This window comes from Aegilops tauschii, chromosome 3 (assembly GCF_002575655.3).
Source record: "Aegilops tauschii subsp. strangulata cultivar AL8/78 chromosome 3, Aet v6.0, whole genome shotgun sequence".
Lineage (NCBI taxonomy): Eukaryota > Viridiplantae > Streptophyta > Magnoliopsida > Poales > Poaceae > Aegilops > Aegilops tauschii.
Genome location: NC_053037.3, coordinates 216,029,518 through 216,034,987, shown reverse-complemented (window position 1 = coordinate 216,034,987; position 5,470 = coordinate 216,029,518). Strand labels below are relative to the sequence as shown.

The 5,470-nt window shown below is 42.3% G+C and overlaps 1 long non-coding RNA gene across 1 annotated transcript; it reads right to left on the bottom strand.

Moving 5' to 3' along the window:
- Positions 1 to 1,547: 1,547 nt before the first annotated feature.
- On the bottom strand, positions 1,548 to 5,053 carry LOC109785720 (uncharacterized). The gene is made up of 5 exons (XR_012204782.1): positions 4,558 to 5,053; positions 3,908 to 3,925; positions 3,638 to 3,804; positions 2,431 to 3,177; positions 1,548 to 1,929 (listed from the first exon to the last, which is right to left on the bottom strand). It is a non-coding gene; the product is annotated as an uncharacterized lncRNA (long non-coding RNA).
- Positions 5,054 to 5,470: the final 417 nt, after the last annotated feature.

The following is a 5,470-nucleotide window of genomic DNA, read 5'->3' as shown; positions in this document are numbered from 1 at the left end:
CAGTTGGCCATGACCTTGTCGTCGCCCTCAGCCTTCAGGACATCATCTTCATATGCCAGCAGGAAGGTCGACGAATCCGCCACGCTGTCATAAAGCGGCGGCATCTCCGGCTTGAACTTGGGCGGCCATTGCACCTGTCGCAAGGTGGGGGCAAAGGCCCTGAGCCCCCTGACACTGTCATGGGCGTCCGTCATCTCGGTCGGGGGAGCAACGCCGGCCATGGGGACAAGGCGCGGAGGTGGCGGAGTGGGTCGATGGGAGGAAAGCTTCAGCGCACCCCTACCTGGCGCGCCAAATGTTGGATTTCGGGTTCCGGCAAAACCCTTAAGGTTTGAACTCTGGGGTGCGCACAAAGATCTCTCCTCCCTCTAGCTCACACGCTCTCCACGATCTCAAGGCGAAACGCATCAAACTCACAGAACAAAGGGCAAGGGGTTTATACTGGTTCGGGCCACCGATGTGGTGTAATACCCTACTCCAGTGTGGTGTGGTGGATTGCCTCTTGGGCTGGGGATGAACAAGTACAAGGAAAGAACAGCCTCCTGAGGAGAGGTGTTCTTGAGGTTAGTGAGCTTGGGTGGATGAGGGTGATCTAAATCTGGATCCGTCCGTCCTACTATGGTGGCTAGTCCAAATATTGAGCAGGAAGGGATCCAACAACGGCCAATTTTGAAGGGAGACAACTAGTACAAGTTATCCTGACTAAAGATGGTCTTCGCCTGCCAAAGGCTCTGGCGATGCCGCCGTCCTGGGCTCCATGGTGACCTCCATCCTGCCGTCCGGCCGGTCTTGGTCTTGTTGCACCGATATGGCAACCTTTGCCTGATGCCTCGGGACTCCTCGCCTGCGCTTGCCTCTTTAGCACCAAAGAGGAAACGAGTACACTGCGCGCGCTGGCGCCCGCCTGGCCTTGGTCGTCATGGATTGCGTCACAGGGACCTCGCGAGGTGCCCCTTGCCTTGATCTCTCCGCCCCTCGCGAGCCAGCCTAGTGAGGCTGCCCCCGAGGAGGTCTTGCGTCGTCCGCCTCGCGAGGCTTGGCCCCTGGCGAGGGTCTTGAGTGTTTGCTAATGAAGATGGGCCTTACGGGCCCGCTGGTGGAGGCACGTCGTGGGCTGCAGGCAGGCAAGTCTGGGACCCCGTTCCCAGGACACCGACAACATTATTGAAAGTTCATTGAATATATGATAATAGTACTCTTTTTACGTCTCGTTGTGGTAATTAATGAAATATAGATATGCAGAGTGACCTTGTCCCTCTATTGCACATCATAAAGACAACCATCTAAAGAACAATTTCAATGCAAATGAATGTACAAATCCTTGTGAAAATAATCCCACTCAATCTTTTTCTTGCTGATCATATATAATAAAGTGACCAATTCCATAATCATACACGCAAATCACCATATTACTATATTAGTAAGTGCAAAGAAATAACATTACCACCAATCCTTAAATTTCTTGTTCTGTAGTGGTTTGGCGCCACCACCTTTATCAGAATAGCAGTTACAATGGTAATGTCCGTAAGAACCAATGAAATCTCCAGTACAGATAATGATAAGTTATTTTCACATTAATCAGAAATACCAATGTGCTTTATTTTTGCTTGTAGAGTAGAACATACCAAATACTCATGCCACTCTCAGACCCTGCTGATCAGGGCTTGTTATTGCTGACTACGCACCATTCTCTCCCACAAACAAATTTATCATAGAACCCGATGGTCGTTTCATAGATTCTCCTTCGACTTTCACTTGTATCTCTGGTAATGAAATAAAAAAATCTCCGGCAGGAATTTCATCCAGCATCTAGCCAAAAATTAGGAAAAATATAGTTGGAGAACACAACACCAGATAGAAGATGCTTCTTGCTAAAGTTGTACATGGCACTATTGAAAAGCTCCAAGGTCATCTAAACAAAATTCAGTGCTGCAATACAAAAATGTTGTTCCATTACTCAAAATTCAGAAATATAGTTCCCCAGCCTAGCAATATGAAAGAAAAACATTCATGTTTACGGTCATATTTAATCTCTGAATTCTGACTCCATTTTTTCATACATCACAGAACTATATATGCAACTAAGAAACATGTGCAGCTCAAATACTATTTGAGCTACATGTATGGCCAGTCGGTTTAAAATCTAACTACCCGATCTAATAAAAAGTATACAAACATATAACTTTGACACGAAGGATATTTGATCCTAATCATCATACCTTCACATAATTAACTCTGACACAAAGGATAGTCAGAGATGTACCAGGCAGATAACTGGAGATTTAGAACATACTTGAATGAAACATATACGTGTAGCATGGAAACACAACATCAACTCATTTTGTTGGCTAACATATGGTAACACGGAAACACATAATTTAAGCTTTCCATAAACATCAGAATGAACTGTCTCTACTGCATATAGATTACCTAGTGCTACTGAAGAGGATGCAGAGTTGCAGACCACCAGTACTGAACCGAGTTTTTATTGATAAAAATTTAGGGACTATGCTGATTGCATGGTTCTTTATTCTGTGATGGATTTTCTTTGAAGGACGAAGAATAGAGCTGGGATCACAGTGTCACCAGTACGCTGCAGTTTTGTTCACTGGACAGCCTCACCGTTAGAGATAGAACTACACATCGTCCTCCACTTCATTGTCAGAAGATTATTAGGAGTTAAAACACCGTAGAAGAAAGGAATCAAATGAATTAGTAGAAATTCTAATAAAGTAAGATATTTAGTGAGCTCCGTACACCCATTGTTTAGTTGTTCGCGCCACAACTTACTGAATTGGCTCCTATCCACAACATATTAAAGTCTAGACTGAATTTGATGGGCACGTACATGGTGAATTTCTTTTTTATAAGACGCCAGGTATCAACATAATTTATTGGGATTCCTCGTGAGTCCAATAGACTGGAAATAAATTAGGAAATTAAAATAATGACGGCAGGCTACTTGCCTGTGGAGATGGGAATGGACAACCGAGGAGAAACTCAACGACATCAAAGAGGTACGGCTATTCGGCAAGTTCTTTGTAGGTTTACGGGCCAGGGGTCATCGAAGCCATGAAGCTCTGCCGCTATCTCTGGTTGCCATGCTACCACTGTATATGCTGCGCCTAAACAACACCTACCATGTATATGCATGCAGTCGCATGTACATGCTGGCCTCTGCAGGAAATATATTCCATTGATGATTCCTGAATTGGTTTTTGTTACTGACACATGATTCTCCAATTGTGCCATCATAGTATATAGGTGCAAAACCATGTGGAATATAATAATAACATTAATAAATTTATTTTTCATACAAATTTAATAGTTACTTCTTGAGAAAGAATTCAATGTGAAGTTAATCATCGAAGGAAAAATCATAATGTGTGAGTAGAATAAAAATAATTAAAATTGGCGAACCATGTGCCATTATAATATTTACTTGAACCTTAAAATTTATGTATGGAGTCCCGCACCTCAGTTGAAAGCATGGAACAGATCAACTGCAGACATTGGGGATTGAATTTGTGTTGGTGTTAATTCTGTTCTTTAATTTGAAGGAATCCCCTTCCCCTCAGACCAACTAAAGAAAAGGAGGCATATTTTTAGAAAGATTAATCAAGAAAATCATACACACCTGGAAAAAGGAAAAATGCTATGTATGTAATCCCATGCTTACTGGGCCTTAAGAAATCGCTCAACTGAAAGCTCTATGTTATCTTCCCAAATTGCTTCACTATGTGTAGGGTTGCCACAATCATCGCTGATATAGTATAAGAAGAGCTCAAAATTATCAAGTTGTACCTGTTATTAGGCAAAAGAAAGAAATGATCAATCAAATATGAGGTTCATCTGGAAAGTTAGCATGCATTAGTCCATTATTAGTGATTAAGGTGTTGCTCCTTACTTTGCTTGCATGCCATACCTGCACATTAAAATTAGGAAAGGTTACACACATGTTTCTTCAACACAGAAGGCACCATATTAAATGGATTATTGTTAGTACACACCAAAATAACTTTACTCCTCAGGGTGTGTACTAATATATATATAATTATTATAGATGCAATAGGTATACTGTGGCGTAAACATAATGAGCACGTACCAATTCTTCATGTTCTGACATCGTACATGGCCATGGCGAGTAGGTAATGCTAACAGATCCGTTGGATAAAGCTTCTTTATTTAATGTGATTTAGTCAAGTTGGGTTCCTCTATTGTGTTGATCTTGCCTGGCCGCTAGTGATAGCCTACTGGATTTGGGTGATCAAAAGATTGATTTATACTTAAACTAAATTATATGAACATGCAAAGAGATTTCCTTAGAGGGAAATTTCAGTCACATGTCCTGTAGTTATTCTCATTGGTATAGATTTTGTGTATTACTATTAGTGCTGCATAGCAATCAAATTCATTCATAAGTAAGACTTCAACACAACATTGGTATATATAATCGTACATGGTTCTGAGGTCTACATGCCTCGCCTGATTGTCAATTTGACACATAAATAGATTTCTGAGACACAACTTTAAAATATACAGAATAAGAACAATTACCGGGGTAACTGCTGCTGTTGTTTTTCCGGCAAGAGGGCATGCATGAGTCCTAACAGCAGCGATGGATTAAATAATTCTTCTCCAGCAGTATGGTGTGCTCTCCCTTGTCTTCTTCATCCCCCAAATAAAAAATAATAAGACTGGGTGTCATCTGCCCATCTGATTCTCCACCGTAGTATGAGAAAGACCATGGCGTGGATGTACTGGTACGAACGCAGCAGATCGAGATGCAGAGAGGAGGTGCAATTGGGGGAGTGGCCAACGCTGGACACATGGGGAAGAGGAGGGATAGGTTGCTGGACACATGGGGAAAAGCAAGGATTGCTCGACACACATGGATGGAGAGGCTTGAAGGAGTCTATGTGGGAGACGGCCTCAGAGAAGGATTGAGGGAGATGGCCTGAGAGAAGGATTGAGGGAGACAGTTTCTTCATTGGGCGGGACGCAGTAGATCGAGACAAAGAGAGGAGATGCAATCTGGGGAGCAGCCAACGCTGGACGCATGAGGAAGAGGAGGGCGGCTAGGGTTGGCTGATAATTAGATGGTTGACGATTAGATGGGTTAATCTTAATCGTAATAACTAAGCCTCACAAGATTAACGGCTCGTAAAATCTAATTAACGTGGGAATTTTTAGAGAGTCTAGAATTAGTATAGGTATAGATAGATATAACCATAGCATAAAACATATGGGTCAAAATCAACCCCTTACAAAATAACACATAAACTAGGGTTTAAACTTTTGTCACTCTAGCAACCCATCAACTACTTATTATTCCACGATGCATTCCCTTAGGCTCAAGTATGGTGAAGTGTCATGTAGTCAACATTCACATGACACCAATAAAGGAAGCAACAACGTACATATCATCAAAATATCAAACGATACCAACAACACATGATTACTTACAACA